Here is a 19,828-nt window from a genome sequence, read left to right on the forward strand (position 1 = left end):
AAGGTCATCACTCCCAAGGTTCCTTGTCGGTGGCTTGAGCGATTCTCCAGACATTGCTACGCACACGTCGTGTCACGGCCACATGTCTGAGTGAATCTATCAAAAATCCTCAATTTTCGACTAAAAGCTAAAGGCTATTAACCCAAAGCTTAAAGCGGAAGATTAAGTGACCCCTCGGATCGTGCTACGCACACGTCGTCTCACGATCACACGTCCAAGTGGGTCGCCTAAAATCCTAATAGGGTGGAGTGGCGTGACAAGCCACTAAAAGAAAAATAAATGAAGGGTGAAAAAATTAAAGCGTATGCTCGTATGCTAGGGCTCGTTTGGAGGGGAGGGATCAAGAACCAACGCGAGACTCTAGGGTATATCCCCCACCCAAATGCAATGCAAAGCGCGAGATAAGTAAGTAAACATACATCCAATCAACCAATCATACATTCGCGAGCGAGGGAGTAGTTGGATACGCGTGAAATGCAAAATCCTAAAAAAGGAAAAAAAATGCAACCCTAAAACACCCAAATGTGATATATGAAAAGGTTAAAAGAAGAAAAAGATTGATTAAATCAAATTTGCTCGGACTCTCGAATGTCTCCAGTGGAGTCGCCAACTGTCGCGCCCCATTTTTTGATAAATAAATAAATAGTTTAAAAATGTATTTTTTGATTCAATTTGTGATTGAAAAATGAATTGTGATTTAAAATAAAAATGGGTCTAAATGGGGATTTGAGAATGCGACGATTTGACCCAAAATTATAGTTTAAAAAGGGTTTTTGAAATAAAAAAATCGGAGTCGCCACTTGGTAATGAGTTAAGGTGTACCAAGTCACCTAAAAATGAATTTTTAAAGAAAAAATAGGAAAAAGTGGTAAGAAACCCCTTTTACACGACTCCTAGTCCACGTAAACCAACGAAAAAGGTTCGGGAGTCACATTTGACGAAGGGGAAGGCAAGGATAAAAATCCAAGGCACCCCTTCGACCTAGCCAAGGCTAGTTGCGTGAGTTAATCAAAGATTTTCTTGTTTTAACCAAAGAATTTATTACATTTGGATGTACTACATGCATGCAAACCCTAGACCTAGGGGTATTGGGGGGTAAAATTTCTCTCCAAAGCTTGAGTGATGCCAATCACATTAATTGTGAAGCCCAATAATGATCCTTTGGAGAGGTCACACATAATCCTAAATGACGTAAAAAATGAGTGAAATGAATACATACCATGTGAAAATGTGAGTTTGTGTGAAGTGAAAAAGTGATAAAAACAAGAGTGTGTAAGTGGAAGTGTGCAAATGGATTTACAAGGTGAGGTGAGTAAAGTAATAATGTGAAAATGTGTGTGAGATAAAGTACATGTGTGCGAGTGATATTATAAAGTGTAAGTAGTTGAGTGAAAACGTGCAAAATTAAAGTAGTGTGAAGTGAGAATGTGGAAAAAGGGTTAGAATATAAAGTAGAAGTTTATGTGATAGCGAATGAGTAAAATGCATGAATCCTATAGGAATGCATCAAGACGGGAACGGGGAGTCCTAACTTTGTGACTTCAATTTTCCCTTTGATTAGAAAGGAGAACTAGCGTGCTAAGGCTATTTTGTAGCCACACTCGCTCGTTTCCCTTATCGAAAGGGGACCCTCAAGCAAATGTGCCCTATAACTAGCATGGAGATACAAAAAGCCTAAAATGAGGGGAAAAGGATTGGAGGAGCATGCCAAATGATAAAAACTAAGAAAAATGCATGAAATGTAGTGAACATGCAAATATGCACTAACGAAAGGGAAATCCCTAAGGGTCTAGCGTTGGACTAGCCCTTTCTATGAATTCCTAACGGGATAATGAGCCACAACTAGCATTGGACTAGTGTGGTGACGTACATTCATCCATCACATTCATCTACGACTATAGAAAGCAAGTAGACATGCCAAACGCTCATAAACACATAGCACATAACACTTAGCATGCTCGACTAGATGCAAGAACCTAATAAAGCAAATTAACACATAGCAAAAAGTAAGCAATCAAGCTAATGGACCTATTACATTTGCTAGCTAGGCACACGTCTTCAATAGGTCTTCATCAAATGCTCCTCCAAGCCCTATCTATTACAAGCCAAGAGGTGTACACATACCCCATAAAAGAATAACTTAATTAAAAGCAAAAGTAAATGAAATAAATGAAAGAAAAGCAAGGAAAGCTAGTAAAGTAGGCATGCAATTCTCACTTAGCACATTGGGTCACATAGGAGAGAGACAAAAAAGGGATAAAAGAAGTTATACCTCCCTTGAGTTGATGCCTTAAACGGAGTGAATTCACTTATTTATCCTCCAAAATAAAAAAAAAATGGTCAAGGTACCAATTTATTTGGAAAAATTAAAGAAAATAAGCAAACACAAGCTCACTTGATCACAAAGCCCCTAAAGTCATGACTTAAATGCAATTAAACAAAGCATAGTAGTTAATTGAAGCAAACAAGCGATGAAAGGTTGTAAAACTAGAGTTGCTAAGGACCAAATTGAAGAAAACATTCAATTGGTTGGGTCATAGTGGAACAAGGGGAGACTTGGGGGGCCAAAGTGCAATTTTTTGAAAGATTTTCATGCATGCATGCAACCCACGTAGCTTATGCTTTCTGCAAATTTTCAGCTAACATCTTTGCTGCAATTTCAAATCCCAAACGCAAGTTCCAATTTGCATGCTCAATTTTGACCTAAACTTTACCCACAAAACCTCAAAGCTCTAACCCAGCAACCGAATATGGAACTTTAACATCTAAACAACCAAAACATAGAAAGAAACTCATGCATTCTGCAAACCCACGGCTATGCAGTCTCATTCAATTTCTTACCTATTTGGCCGAATCTATATTCATGCAAATAACCCAAGTATATCTTCACTCAAATCAAAATGCAGAGATTTGAAGCAAAGGTAGGAGTAGGATCAAACAGGTTTTGAACTCAAAAATGCAACAAAAATGATCTGGACAAAATGCTGACTTTGAGGAACAAGATTTTCTGCAATTTTCACATGCAACAGAAATTTGATCATGCGGCTCGCTGGGAATGAAGCTTATGGATTTATCCACCAAAACCCTCCCAATGCCATGACCTCCTATTCATCTTGTTAACTTCAGACACAAACATTTACACCCCAGAAAATCTACTCAAAACAATTGAGCATAAGATGCAGCAAACACAAGGAAACATTTCGCAACTGAGACCATTCGGCAGCTCACATAGCTCAGAAAAATTTGGGGTAGAGCTTTAACATGCAAAACAAAAAGATAGCAATGAAACTAGCAAACTTGAACTTATTCAGGGGTGCAGTTCTGCAATGTTTCAGCTTCTATATGCGCAGGAAGGCAGCCATGAACATGAACTCAAAAGAAACATGTAAACCTGTCTGCTAAACCCACAGGATTCAACCCCCCAACATATCAAACTCTAATGCAACATTCGCTGAAGACTCAATAACGTAAAACCCACAAGACATACGACTACAAGGATGAGGGAATGGGGAAAACACTTTGGCAATAGCAAAATAGACCAGTCCATTCTTGCTGCAATTTTCTGTTGCAAGCTCACATCTCCAACTCACGCCAATGATAGGTAAGAATGTACAAGACTTATTGTTTATTAAACCAACCCACACAAACCAACCCACAGGACATTTCAGTCAAGCTACAAACCAAATCAAGCGTTTGAAACAAAACCAAAACTTCGGCCATCTAAGGAAAAGAAAAGGTATTCGCGCATGCTGCTGCAACAGGACCAAGAGCTTTAAGCTCATTGCAGCAGAATTCATGCGCAGGTTTCTGCAACTTGTATCAAACAGAATCAAAACTTGCGATTCTAACAAGTGAAACCATCCTAATCTTCTAACATGATTTGTCCGAACATCAACCAAGTCAACTAGTGTTTGTCAAACAGAAATTCTGGAGCAAAATGTGCAAAGAAAGAAAAGAAAACAACGAGAGGACGGGGGGGGAAACATTTCTGCAATGGTGGACCGGCCATGCTTGCTGCAGTTTTACATTCCAATCAAAACTCATAGACATGGAACAACTCAAACCAAGACCAACACCCATGTAATAGCTTTAAAACCATGTTGTTAACAAGCACTCTAAACCAAAATGACTGGGTAGAAATGCAGCAAAAGAAAGGATGACACTTGCAGCAAAATTTCAGTCACGGCCTTTCTTTCCATTTTTATCATGAAGACCAGATTTTGATTCAAATGCACAGCTTTGATTAGATATTCTTCATCTCAACATCACAACTTTAAACTGAGCAACAAAAATTCATGATGATCACAATCCAATGACCAGAAACTTGGAAAGATATCATACGAAAATTCTGGAAAAATGCGGAAAAGGAAGAACAATCAAAAGTTGGAAGCTTTTCTACAAATTCATTGCTACTTTCTGCAGTTTCCGTAGCTTAACATTCCCCAAAGGCTACACAGAACAAAGTTCAGCAAAACTACATCCTATGCTCATGCACTAAAGAGACACAATGAAACGTAAAACAGGCTGTAAAGACAAACAGAAATAGCGACTGAAATGGCAAGATCAAAAGAAAGGGAGAACCTGATCTGGAAAGCTTTAGTCTTTCAGTATCTTTTTCCTCCCAGCTTTCTCTCTTGTTCGGCCAGGCTCCTCCCCCAAACGAAGCCTCTTTTTCACACGAAGCTCCTCCTTTTCAAAGCTCGGTACTTTAGCCGTCACCACTTCCTCTATCTTTCAAACCTCTGCCGTCAACCTGCTTAGCTCTCTCGGTCGCTCCCTCTTTGTTTTCCTCTCCAAACCCTTCCTCTCTTGCTCATAACCTCTCTCACTCTCTTTCTTTTCTCGTTTCTTTCCTCAGCCTCAGACCCTCGCGACCTCCCTTCTTTTTTTCTCAGCCCGTCAACCTCTCTCGTTGGTTTTTTCCTAGCCGTCTTTCTCAATCTTCCCTCTTGCTCTCGGTTTCCGCCGCTACTAAAATCTCTCCCCTTTTCTTAATCAGTCGCCCTCTCTTTTCTTAGCTTCCATAGCCGCTGTTTTTCTTTCTTGCTGTTCCAAAGACCTCTCTCCATTTGCGGCTGTCAATTCTTACCTCTCTCTCTATCTCCCCTCACGGTTCTCTTTTCCTTAGTCACTCTTTCCAGCTCTCTACTTCCAAAGACCCTGGCTTTTTCTTCCAGTTTTTATCTCCTCAAACCCGTCAAACCCCAGCTCTCTCTCTCGCTCCCTCTCTCGGTTGTTCCTACTTTCTTTTTGTTTTGCAGATTTGCGGCTTCCCTCCTCTCTTGCATCTCTTTCTTTTTTTACCCAAGAACCCCCCTCCTAAACCCTTAAACACTCTTCTATATTTTGCAGATAAGGGCTCCCCGAGCCCTCCCCTTGCAAGCTGCGAAAATATGCAGCTTGCATGCTACGGGCTCTTTCTTTCCCTTTTTTTTTTTTTTAAAAGTAATTTAACAAAATTGATAATAAAATTAAGTAATAATTATAATAATAAAAAACGACAATTTAAGTAACATCACATCAAAATAAACAAACTAAAACCAAGTTGCCATTTTTCAATCTTTTTTTTTTCATTTTCATCTTTTTCCTTTTCTTTTTTTTTCTTTTAAGAAAACATGGAATTTAAATTACAAACGACTAAATCATATTTTTTTGAATGCTTTTTCTTTTCCTTTTTTTTTCTTTTTTTCAAAAAATTCTATGATAAAAACTTAAAAATAAAAATAAAAATAAAACTAGAAACTAAAAACTTAAAACAAATAAAACTAGCACTAGAAATAAAAAACTAAAAATAAAAAGTACATGAAATTACACCAAAAATTTGGTGTCTACGATAACAACCTACAATTTCAGTCGGTCATCACTCAGTTCACATAGGTTCAGTCAGTGAACCTTTAAGTTTCAAATCAGAATTTCGTTCTTCAGTCGAAGCTCAGTTTCTCTGCTCAAACACTACTTGCAGCTTGTTTATCCATTCATATTTACCGAATAAGCATGAGATTATTGCATGTTCTTAACATTATTATCCCAAGAAATATTAAGAACAGTTGCAAGTTCCAATTTAAGCTCAGTTTCTGCAATTTCACAGTTTCTGCACAACACTTTCTTGAACCAGAAGCTAAATTCCTAGCTAAGCTCAACTTATAGCTCATGTTTAACCAATTATACTATCTAAACAGTGAGTTGTTATGGAGAGTGTTACCTTTTCCCCCTTAAGGTTCGTTATTACAGGCTGCTTATGTTTCTGTCTCGATTCGTCAGTCCTAATTCCAGCTTCTCCTACCTTCCATGCTGTATTCTCTCTTGTCTTCGTTGGTGTAGTTTTGGTTAGTTGATGGTGAAGCTAGCCAGGCTTTCTCTTTTCTCACCCTCTCTGTTTCCTCTCGGTTGTGATTTATAAAGATTGAATGGAAGAAAAGAAAAACAGAACTAGATAGTCTCCTTTGCTCTCGGTCACTACCTAACTTAGCAAATGTTAACCACCGCCCAAACTAGCAAGCCGACTCCTAATTGTTTCTTCCTTTCCACCGTTTAGACTTAGCAGTTTTTTGTAGCTGATTTCTCTTTGATTTCTCTCTTTGGTCACCGCCTAAACTTAGAAAATAGTTGTCTTGTTTCCTCTCAGCTACCGCCTAAGTGTTTTGGCAATTGATTTGCTTAGAGTTCCTCTCGGTATCTTATCAGATTATTTCTTCTCTCATTAGTCACTTATCCCTCTGTTTAGAAGAAAGAAATATTACTCGGTGGTCAATTCTTCATTCGGTGCCACAGACTTCAAAGTTCTCCACTCAGTGACCAATTCTCCAGAAATTTCCTCCATTCAGTTCTTATTTAGAAATCTGATGACTTGCTTGCTGGCTGCATCGTGGTTTAACTGAAATTCAGGTTTAGTTTAATCTTTTAACTTTAGCTTATTTGCTTGCTAAGGGTCTGTAGTTTTATTATCTCGTGCATTGATTCCAGATTTCATTTGTTCTAATTTGTATACCCTTGAAAATTCTCTTACATTTATCGAGAAGATTTTTCACACATTTGGTTTTAAAGAAAATTAACCAGACATGTATCTTACTCAACTATATATGTTACGTGTCTAACAATATATGCAAATGACGCGAATTACAATATACATACCATATGTTTATTTGATTCATATAAAAAAATTTACACCATTCTAGGATATTTCTAAATTCTAAATTTTATAGAAATTCAATTAGGCATTTTAATTTAACCATTTATTCATTATATGTAATACTTCAAATATCAAAGTAAATAAAATAAAATAAGTTCATGGCATATACATAATTTTCTCGAGTTCTCACATCTAACATTCAATAAACACTTAAACCAATAAAATTAAGCAAGCAATGCACATTTCACTGTATAATCACTTTCAAAAGGATACAAACTCCTCCTGGGAGTCATTTCAATATCATTGCACACTCATTTCAGTGTCATTGTACATTTATTTCAATATCATTGCACACTCCACCAATTCACCTCCTTATATCCTCCAAAACAATAATACTATCCCCTACATTCAGTGATCAATTCAGTAATCAGTTCAGTAATCTCTCAACTCCAGGGTAATACTCGAGTATACCAAAATAGTTTCTCAAAGCTTCCGTCCTATCCGACCAAACCCTTTGCTGGCTCGAATAGTCCGTTGAACAGAGGGTTTTGGGGCCCAGTTCAGCCGATGCGATAAAGTACACATATGGCTTACATTCATGCACACTTACAACAACATTTGGTCAATTATCAACCTTCAAACTCAACTAAACCGAGTGCGATAAAATACACCTCCGACTTAGAAGGCGAGGGACAATTGAGATACACTTTACAATAAATCACTAGCAATATTCTATAATAAGCACATTTATCACATAATTTCACTTAAGTAAACATAAACAGTTAAACACATAAATTTGAAAACACTCATTGAACTTTAGCTCAATCTTGTAGTTTGTTTTTCTTACAGGGTTGGTGGTCGAGAAACGAACGAGGGAGCTTGGGGAGTTAACATGAAGTCTTTTGTGATTATAAATTATCTAGTATCGTATCACGGCTGAAGTTTTGTATTAAACTTGGCATTGTAAAAGATTTGAACGCCTTTAGGCCGAGGGCACGTCTGCCTGGGTGTCACGCATCACGTTGCCACCCCCTCCCGCGGGGGTCGGCGGAGACTGGCCTCCCGTGCCCCCGGGCGCGGCCGGCCTAAACGCGAGTCCTCGGCTAGGGACGTCACCACTAGTGGTGGTTGAGTCCCTCAACTCGAGTCCTTGTCGTGCCGTTAGAGCACCCGCCGCAGTCGGGGCTCCGACGACCCTGAAGAGAATCGCTCTCATCTCGACGGCGACCCCAGGTCAGGCGGGATTACCCGCTGAGTTTAAGCATATCAGTAAGCGGAGGAAAAGAAACTAACAAGGATTCCCCTAGTAACGGCGACCGAACCGGGAACAGCCCAAGCTTAGAATCGGGCGGCTCCGCCATCCGAATTGTAGCCTGGAGAAGCGTCCTCAGCGGCGCACCGGGCCCAAGTCCCCTGGAATGGGGCACCGGAGAGGGTGACAGTCCCGTCGTGCCCGGACCCTGTCGCACCACGAGGCGCTGTCGGCGAGTCGGGTTGTTTGGGAATGCAGCCCCAATCGGGCGGTAAATTCCGTCCAAGGCTAAATACCAGCGAGAGACCGATAGCAAACAAGTACCGCGAGGAAAAGATGAAAAGGACTTTGAAAAGAGAGTCAAAGAGTGCTTGAAATTGTCGGGAGGGAAGCGAATGGGGGCCGGCGATGCGCCCCGGTCGAATGTGGAACGGCGCCAGCCGGTCCGCCGATCGGCTCGGGGCGTGGACCAGCGCGGATTGGGGCGGCGGCCAAAGCCGGGCTGTAGATATGCCTGTGGAGACGCCGTCGCCTCGATCGTGGCGGGGTAGTGCGCGCCATCGGCGTGCTTCGGCATCTGCGCGCTCTCGATGTTGGCCTGCGGGCACCCCATTCGGCCCGTCTTGAAACACGGACCAAGGAGTCTGACATGTGTGCGAGTCAACGGGCGAGTAAACCCGTAAGGCGCAAGGAAGCTGATTGGCGGGATCCCCCCTGCGGGGTCCACCGCCGACCGACCTTGATCTTCTGAGAAGGGTTCGAGTGTGAGCATACCTGTCGGGACCCGAAAGATGGTGAACTATGCCTGAGCGGGGCGAAGCCAGAGGAAACTCTGGTGGAGGCCCGCAGCGTGGTCTTAGTATACCTTAATGTTATCTCTGAATTTAATATAAGATTAATGAGAGTTTATCAAATGTTATCTTTGAAATTAATGTGAAATTAATGAGTTCTAGCTAGAGTCAGGCATGCGATTCACTAACTTCTAGGATATACTCTAGGAGCAGGTTTCTTGCTCAAGTTCAAGTGATTTGGAATCAAATAAAATCAGTGAAGATCATATTCATCTCATTCAGGTTCTCATGGAACTTCGACCTGAGGCCCCATTTGGCAAGTAAGTTTTTTGGGTATTTGTCTAAAATTTTACTGTAATTTACTGTAAATGTTGTAGAAAAAATTTTAAAAGTGTGTAAATTTTTTGATATTTTGAAGTGTATAATTTAAAATTTTTTAGAAGTTTTTTAAGGTTACTGTAGCTAAAATTGTTAAAAAAACTTGTAGCAGACAAACTTGGCAAAAAACTTGCTTGCTAAACAAGGCCTGAATATGAAACTATCCGACCCTCTCTGTTACAGTGAACTCCACTCCCATCATTGGATACTGCTACTTAGGAGATTATTTTTTAAGAGACTTGCCTTAATTTAGACAAAACTCCTTAGTCCGAAATAGTTCTTCCAACTATTTGATCCTCACATCAATAATCTGGCAATCCACTCTATAAGAATTATAATCAAGCTGGTCATGTTTTTGTTAATTGTCCTACTGTCGAATGCAAATATTGTCGAAAGCCCCAAGGGCTAGTATGAAAGGTTAAGTCAATTTTTGATTGAAAATGGTTTTAAAAGAGAATATGTAGATACCACTCTTTTTATAAAATTTTACATTAATGATCTTTTAATTGTTCAAATTTACAGGAATGATATTATATTTGGTGCCACTAATGAGTGTTCATGCAAGGAGTTTTCTAATATAATGTGAAGAGAGTTTGAGATAAGCATGATGGGAGAAATGAATTTCTTCCTTGGACTATAAATTCACCATATTCAAGAGAAAACTTTCATCAACCAAACCAACTACACAAAGGAGATACTCAAAAGGTTTGGAATAGGAAACTCAAGGCAAGTTGAAACTCCAATGTGTACATCGATCAAGTTTGATAAGAATGAAGAAGGTACTAAAATAGTTGAAAAATCTTATAGAGGTATGATTGATAGTTTACATTATTTAATCGCAAGTAGACCGGGTATTATGTTTATCATATGCTTTTGTGCCAGATTTCAATCATGCCCCAAAGAATCTCATTTAGTTGCCGTTAGACGTATTTTTAAATATTTGAAAGGCACATTGAGTTATAATTTGCCGTTTTCTAAATCTAAGAGTTTTGCCTTAATTGATTTTTCAGATGCCGATTTTGTCGGATGTAGGGTAGATAGAAAAGTACTAATGGCATTTGCTATTTTCTTGGTAATTATTTAATGTTATGGTCTAGCAAGAAACAAAGTGTTATCTCATTGTTTATGGTAGAAGCTGAATATATCACCACCGATGCATGTTGTGCTCAATTCTTGTGGATAAAACATACCTTACTTGATTTTTGTTTGAAATTTAATTTGTGTGCCTATATTTTGTGAGAATACTAGTACCATTAATTTGACTAAAAATCCTATTTAATATTCGAGAACCAAATATATAGATGTTAAGCATCATTTCATTCGTGATATGGTCCAAACAGGTGAAATTTATGTAAATTATGTTCGTTCAAAAGATCAAATAGATTATATTTCACAAAAGCTTTACTACTAGACCTAAACCTATCACAGAGTCGAGTATGGGTCAAAATTGAAAATTTTGGACCCGACCTGACAAGTCTTGTGCTTATGGTCCCTAAATAGAGTCCGATGGGTCTTGGATCGGATCCGAATCTTCCTGAATAAAAATAAGGTCTGACAAAATTTGCATATGAATTGACTTATAGAGCCATTAAGAATGACAATGCATCGAATTGGCAACATCTCAAGCAGATCTCTATGGTATGAATTGGCTTACATAAAAATATTTATTGTAAAATATTAATTATTATTGTATTTAGAATTATTTATATTTTATAATTATTAATGTATGAAATAGGTTCAGGTCGAAATCCTTTATTTCATATCCAACCCACTTTTTTGTTAGAGTAAATGAGTCTGAATCCAAGTCCAGGTAATGGGATTATTTCTCAATCCATACCTGAAATAAACTAGCATGTCTAAATAGGATCCGAGTCCAAACCCTAACCATTGACAGCCCTAACTGGATCAATGTTTATACTTAAGAACAAAATTGGGTGTTGTAGACAAAAATCTTTCAAAATCTTTGGTGTCAACCATTATCAGACATCTGATACTAAAGAACAGACGTCTAACAAAGTTCTAGCATACTTTTTCTAGATTCTATGATTTGGATGGATGCTTCAGATGTCGAAATGTTGTTTAGACATCCAACGCGTGAGAATTTGTGTTTTTAAGGATTTCAAACATTCATTTTCTCTATTTTCCTTTAACTCTATCGAACAGAAACCACCAAGAACCCTAACATTTTTCCTCTCAAATTCATTCAAATTGACTAATTCTCATTTAAAATTGATCCAGCAAAGTGATCCTTTGCTTCCTAAAGCATCCATTGTCATCCAAATCTTTTCAAAATAATTCCGTTTTGGCAAAATCCGTACGCAACCCAAAATTCCTAAATCTTAAAAATTGTCTCTGCAACCAAATTTGCACTTATTTCTTCACTTAGGAGCACTAATCATCACTGTTAGGCTCTGCATTCACTACACCTACTATACATTCATCATGGTTCACACATGACGAGTATCTTCTTCTGCCGAACGATCAACTGCTAGACAAACAACCTCTACCGAGACTCTAACCTATCGAGATCAATTCAAAATCAGCAAAAGGAAGTCTAAGGTGCCAAAAACACGCAAAAGCCACAGCAAGGACAGTAACAATAACAATAACCTCAGCAACTTCCCAGATTCATTGATGATAAGGCTAAGAAAAATATGCTTTGGCATTCTAAAAGGGATTCATCACTCAAAAGTCCATCAACTCTTTTGACTTTCACAAATTTAACCTTCAATCGATTCTTAAATACTTTAGGTTTCAAAAATTATTACACTTGCTCACCTTTTCCAATACTTACATCAATTTTTTGCTAATCTTAGGAAGGATAGTTCTCACACTAAGATTGTTTCTCGTGTGAATGGTATTGACATTTGTTTTGATCCTAATATGGTAAATCTGGCTTTGAACACAAAATTAGAACAAGGGTGTTAGACTATAATTGCCAATTTTTTCTCTTATGAAGAATTTTTCACTGCTATCCATCATTTTGATGTTGTTAAGTTAATGACGTACTTCAAAACTCATTTTAACACACCTGCTGAGACTAAATTGGATGACCTTGACCCTATCCATTTCATTATCGTTACTATAATCTTTAATCTTTTGGTTCCTACTAATGATCATAGGACAAATGCGAATAAAATGGAATTCTACTTATTATATTGTGTCATAAAGAAAATTTGCATTGATTTTGGTTTCGTCATGTGTCGCTTCCTACTTAGACTTAGTACCAACACACATAGAAAATTATCTTATATAAAATTTCTTAAGCTCATTTTCAAACATTTTAATGTTCCCTTTACTGGTTCTTCTCCGAAGGAAAATTTCACTTGCTTTTTCACCAAAAATTACTTTAAAAGAAAAAATATCAAATTTGTTCTTGATTCTTAAGTTTACAAAGAGGTTGGTTTGGAATCCAGTTTCAAGCATCTTCATGATACCCCAACCACCTCATCTCGTCCTTCTAAATGTCCTAGAGTTGAGTCTCCCATCACCATTCACCCTCATACTCTTTCTACTTCCTCTTTGGACCCAGTGAAGAGCCTCCCATTTGAATATTTCTTCTTCTTGAACATGGAATCAACATGGTTATAACTTTGGAGCAACAAAACAAGTTTATAGACATGAAGAATCTACTCTTCCCACCTCCACCTCAAGAAAAAACTCCTGTTCAAGAGATGCAACTAAGAGAGAAGCCTTTGAACACTGAAGCTATTCCTCAATCCATTCCTTAACATGCAAAAGGCATGCTAGAAAGTGTACAAGAGGCACAAGACTTAGCACAAGCTATGACAGCTAAACCCAAGACCATTCAAGAGGAGAATGATGAAGCTACTAAGGAAGAGCTCGATACATCAGAATTTCAACTCGTAAGAAGAAGACTAGGATCATCATGTTTTTAGTTTTAGATCCCTTAGTCCCTAATTGCCATCTTCATGTAGTTTTAGAGATCCAACAATTCATAGTCCCATACATTTCATGTATGGTGCATAGTTTTCCTTTTTTGTTGGACAACTTATGTATGTTGTTTTTAGATGCTTTAATGTTTTGGTTATGTTTTAGAACCTTGATAAACTTTGATATTTTGGCTATTTTTGGCACTTTGATTATGTTTTGGTTGATTTGTTATCCTTCCAACCTTTGGACTCTACTTGACAAAGCTGTTGGTCTTGTTGATAAGGAGCTTACTCTCATTTTTAAAGGATACTCTGCCTAATTTTTCTCAAATTCATATACTTTTTGATTGATTGTAAAAAAAGTGGAAGTAATTATGTAAAAAATAATTGCGTAAAAAATATGTTGAGAGGGAGTAATTACATAAATTGGTTTCATTATCAGTAATATTGAAGGGGACTAATTGTTTGGTATTTATGCTTATGCAAAGGGGAAGCATATCTTTTAATTTCAAATGTTCTCAAAACCATCATTTGTTTTGTCCTCATCAAAAAAGGGGAGACTGTTGAAATTGATCCTTGATTTTGATAACTAAAACAAATTGATGATTTAGACTAATGAATTCATGTAAGAAAGCATTCAAAACAAGTATCAAGTCTAAAAGATTGAGGAAAAGATTTGAAGCAAATGAAGGTAATAATTGCTGAAGATTTCGGACACTCGCATCAAAGTATCGGATGTTCGATAATCAATGAAAAAGTTTCAAACACTTCACAAGTGTATAGGACATCCGATAGTCAAAAAGATCTATCTGACAGTCATATCAGATGCAAACTTCTTGGATCGGTCATCTGATAAATTTTGAGGGAATGTTTTAACATTCTAATCTTTATCGAGCTCAAGACCTGTTGAATGCAAAAATTTCATTGGTCGTCTGATAAGAATTGAGAGCACATTGGATGCACACATCGGATAAAAAATAGAGGACAAGACATTCGATACTCCTAATGACTAGTTTTTCTTGTATTTAATGCATGACCATTGGAGAAGAAAAAGAGGGACAATTTGGACAACTATAAATATCATTAAGTGTGGGGTAGTTGCTGACTTGAATGCACATTGAATACAACCTCCCAAGAGTGATTTTAGCAAGAAATACCCCCTAGCTTTTATTGTTTTCTTTATGTAGTGAATAGTGTTTAATTTTCAATTGCAAGTGAACAATTCAAAAATGTAGATTTGTGAGGGTTAATTAGATTAGCTATAAAACCTTTTGGTTTGACCAAAGAGAACTTGGGGTGAGCAAGAGGTGCACCTTCCCTTGTACAACTTTAATTTTGCTACACCGAATTGAAGAAACTTGCTAGTGGAATTGGATTTCAAGTAAAGGAAAACTTGGAAGTCCTATTGGTTTGCAATTTTCTCTCTCTTATTTTATTTCCATCAAATTATTCAAGTGCTTCCCTTGCCTCATTCTATTGCTCTACTCGTTTTTGTACTCATTAAATTGGTTGATATCTAGATGATTTGGTAAATTTAAATTTGAGTAAAGTTATCTTAAACTTGGTTAGGATCATAATCAACCTAAGAATCTAATTCAACCCCCCACTTAGGTTGCATTTGGGCATTACAAAAAGGCGCTATTGTTCAACACTCTTGCCCTCGCACCTCCAAGCAAAATGGATGAGTTCAATGAAAGCATCATCATATATTGGATTCTGTTCATGCCTTTCTTCTTTCTGCCTCATGTCCAGAAAAATTTTGTTTAGCGTAATTGTAATATAATTATAAAAGATTTATTTAGCATAATTATAACATGATTTGTGTAGCATAATTGCAACATGTATAAATAGATTTGTTTAGGGGATTTTTATGTATAAATAGATTTTATATCCTTGTATAGGATAATAAGGCAGACGATTCTTCTCATGATTCTCTGTCTTTCTTTTGTTAACACTTAGGTTGCAAATTGGAGATTTTTAAAACATTGCAATAGCCTCAGGATTCTACGATTATGCATCGTGAGCAAAACTAACAACATATTGACATGATGACAATTATGTAAAAAGGTTTTGTGGATGTCCCTAATGGCCAATGAGATTCTATAAATAATTCATGTTCTTACTATAAATTATTTGAATTATGTATAAATTTTGGTTAATACATTGAGTAAAACTTTTTTGCTATTATAGAAGGATGATAGATGCAACTATTATTGAATCTTCTAACTCACATGTCATGTCTCTCACACGTTTCATTTGATCATAATTGGCTAATTAAATATTAAATTTAGCTCAAATAGAGAGATTAATTGCCAGTTATCCTTAATTGGTCAAAAATTAAAACATAAGGGACGAAATTGTTTGTAGTGAAGCACAAGGAAATTGTTTGGCCCATCCCTCCAACGATAGGGATGAAAAGATAATTTTTTTTTCAAATATTTGTGAGTTTCCATTGCATCTATGGCCTTCTTTAGCTTTTTTTTCATTCTCTTAATTTTGCTCTAAATGAGTAGAGTTTAAAACTTACTAGAGTTAAGTAGTTAGTACTGTTGGACATATTACACAAATCCCAAGACATACAAAATAAATAAAGATTATGGCAAGTTAGTTGATAATGTTGGACATCTAATCATTTTTATGAAATTCAAATGACATATAATTTAATTTATCCAAGAAGGTGTACAATTTGAGTCCATATATCTTTATAGTTTAGGTGTAATAATAAATAATTAGTTTGCATGAGATTTTTTTTCATTTAACAATACAATTATTTTAAATCTCAAAAACTAAAATGTTTGTTAATAAATGAAAATTTTGTAATTTCTAGATGAGTGCAATTATCTTAAAATAGTTTGCGACAATGGAAAGAATATGCTAAAATTAAAACTTGAAATGGAGATAGACATGAATTTGGCACAAAGTGTCTTAAACAATGGAGCAAAAGTTGAAGTGATAAATATAAAACTTAGTTTAAAGTTTTTTTTCAAAGTTCTCTAATATTGCAACACTTATATTATAAAACTTGGTTGAATGTATAGCATATGTGAACATTTATATTAAGTAAAAGCATCTAATAACTAATTAATCAATCTTTTTGAATCAAACACAAAATTTCTTCTTAAATGGCATACTATTATACCATATTTTTATAATCATTTGTATATCGCATCATTGCTATAATTCATGTTAATATAAGGCAAAAAAACCATAAACATAAACTTTCTACTTATATGAAAACAATAATCTCTAACTAATAGAAGTATAATAACAACCCATCATTAAGTGCTACATTCAAAATTATCCAGTATAATATTTTAAACTCATAACACCAATTTAAGTGCCGTAAAGGTCTTTCTTGATCAAAACTCTATTGTAATTTTACGCTTTAAAAGCAACATATATCAATAATCATTCTAGGAAAAATTTGCACCAATCATCAAAGCCCTATTGAAGTGCCAATAATCTTCAACATGGTTCTCATTGTTCATCCCATTCCATCCATAAGATAATGAAATAATTAAATTAACTAAAACGGTATCGAATTAGCCGAAAGGAAAAGCAAAATTCCCAAACATTTCCTAATCAAAGAAAAAAAACTGAAATGTAAACCCACATAGCAGCACAATGGTCTTCTCATATTTTTCTAAGTTCTCGAATTCTGCAATGCCTTCAATCTAAGAAAAAATTAAACCCCTCCCAGATCAAAAGCAATATACAAAAGAATTGAGCATTAGGTATTAAAAAAATTGTAAATTCACTTTGATACAAATAACACGAGGTCAAATTTGTAGATGTACAAATAACTTTGTTTTCTCGACCAAATTTATGAAGCTAGTCAAAGCATATGACTTTAAATACTAAACTAATACTCACATAAGAAAACCATTGTTTATCGTAAACAGAAACTTTTAGAGCAAAAAGAAAACGGAAAGATATGTCCTATATAACTTGATGCGATTGTAAAAAATAAGTTGGTAACAATAAGATTAACATTCACTGTAGAAAAAGATAAGATTATAAACATTCACTATAGAAGGAAAGGTAAGGGAGAAAAAAGCATAACTTGAAACTCAAACATTTCGAGACTTATATCGAGAGTTAGAGAATACACAGAGTTTACAATGAATCATAAACAAAACTTGAAAAGCATTAAAAGTCGCCTTTAAGAAAAAGCTAAATAAACGACCATAACATAAAATTGAGAAATACTTTGATGCCTGGTTTCATTTGATTCATTTTTGTTGGGTCAAAGGATTTAAAGCACTTATTCAAGTGTAAGGATTCAAATTAATCTATCCTAATCAAAAGATATGATAAAATGATAGTTTTTAAAAATTTATCTTCAAAAAATAGGAAATTTGGGAGTAAGGCAATGAGCAGATAAATCAATTGGCTGAAGAAAGAGGGTGAGGGAGAAATTGGAAGGGCAAAATATGAAAAGAGAGATAGAAATTGAAGGAAAAAAATTTGTGCAAGTCATTAGGTAATTAAGTAACAGTGAGAAATTAAAGTTGGATGAAAATGAAAAGAATGTTTTATTATATAGTAATATGATATAATGGTACGATAATGAGAGAATGTAGTTTATGTGAAATGCATTTCAATAGTTATGAGATTTTGAAGGTGTACAATAATTGCTTGAAACAATTTGATAAAAATAAAAATCTTTCAGATAAGATTAATTGTCTTTGAAAATTATTTTGACAATTAAGAGATAGTCTTTAAATGTATAATAATTCAAGTAGGATGTAAAAAAAAACAAAAAAAAAAAGAGTAGGATGTAATATGGGTAAAATCCAAATGACCATGACCCATTAATTCTTTCCAGTTAGCTATGCCAAGTAAGAAAGAGAAAATATTTTATTACAACAACTACTTTCATATTATAATATGTTTACAAAATTGATAATGATCAATTATATTTTAGATTTTAAAAATTGAGATGTATAATCCTTTATTTGTTAATTATGTTTTGCTTTTTGGAGTCCATCAGTTGGTTCATTATAAGTATGGAGTATTCTAAAATATTGAAGATGACAAACACACAAAAAAAAAAAAACCAAAGGATTTGCCACTGTCGCAGAAGTTAGAGAAGTAAAATCAATTATCTATGATGTGATTTATATTCCACTAACAGTACTCTTTTTAAAATCCATCTAAATAAATTGCTTGTTAGCACCAATTGTGTTTCTTCGTTAATGCATTTCAAATTAGCAAAGAAAATATTTCAAATAACTACATAAATATACATTACATCCAAATATACAGTCAAGGACTAATTACAAGATGATTGTTAAGATATGGCAAATTTTTAATTTTAATGCAGAAGAAATCTATAGAAAAATATGGTAAAGGTTGAAGTCAATAAAAGAACATGTGAATACTATAATCAATAAAAGAATCAATCAATATAATCTTAATTAATGAGCTTAATATGATTATAGGAAGAATTTGATTTATTTTTAGATCGTACTAACTATTGATTGAATTATAAAAATTATTTAAACATATGAGTAAAGAATGAGATATTAAAGTTTTGTCTCTTATATTTTATGTTACAACTAGTTTTGAGTCTCTTTCATTACATGCATGGAAAATTAATTGCAAAAGATTTTGTCCATTTTTAAATTATGATACTTATAGAACAACAAAGTTCTTTATTATTATAAAATTAATTATAAAGATGACAAAATTAGCTATAGATAACATATTAAATAGAGGGCAATGTAGTAAATATTAACAAAAACTACCATAAAAAATATATTTATACAATATGTAGACAAATAATTGGATGTATTACTATTATTTTTTGCTTGATTGATCTCCTATATAATCTTTTGCTCCATTAATACTTACTATTGTGGAGCAAATCTTTAATTTATTTTTTTTAATATGGTGAATAGCATACAAAATGAGAATCAGTTGAGAGCAAGCCTATTATGAGTATTATTTTTTTATTTTCCTATTTATTGTTATATATATTTTAGTAAAACAAAAAAATTTTGTCTCGATTAATTTGAAGTTTTGCATATACATAAATAGTGATAATTATATAAGATGGAATATAAACTTGAAGTTCTATGAAGTTGAGATGAACATCATAAAAATTAAAAATAACTAAATTTTATCCTTTCAAAATTAATATTTTAACCCAATTAGACAACAAATTTGAAATTATTCAAGTTCCTTTTTGATAGCACGACTTAATGAATCAAATAAGGAATTGCTAGTGGGTTGCTAAGTTAAACATTTGGATTGCTACTAATAATTGACTACTTTTGACTAAAATACAAATCAATAATTTTTTTTATAAGTACAAAGAAGTGATGTTACTAAAACATTAAAAATTTATCTCCATTAACACTCTAAACTAGTGTTTATATGC

Source organism: Coffea arabica, chromosome 5c (assembly GCF_036785885.1).
Source record: "Coffea arabica cultivar ET-39 chromosome 5c, Coffea Arabica ET-39 HiFi, whole genome shotgun sequence".
Taxonomy (NCBI): domain Eukaryota; kingdom Viridiplantae; phylum Streptophyta; class Magnoliopsida; order Gentianales; family Rubiaceae; genus Coffea; species Coffea arabica.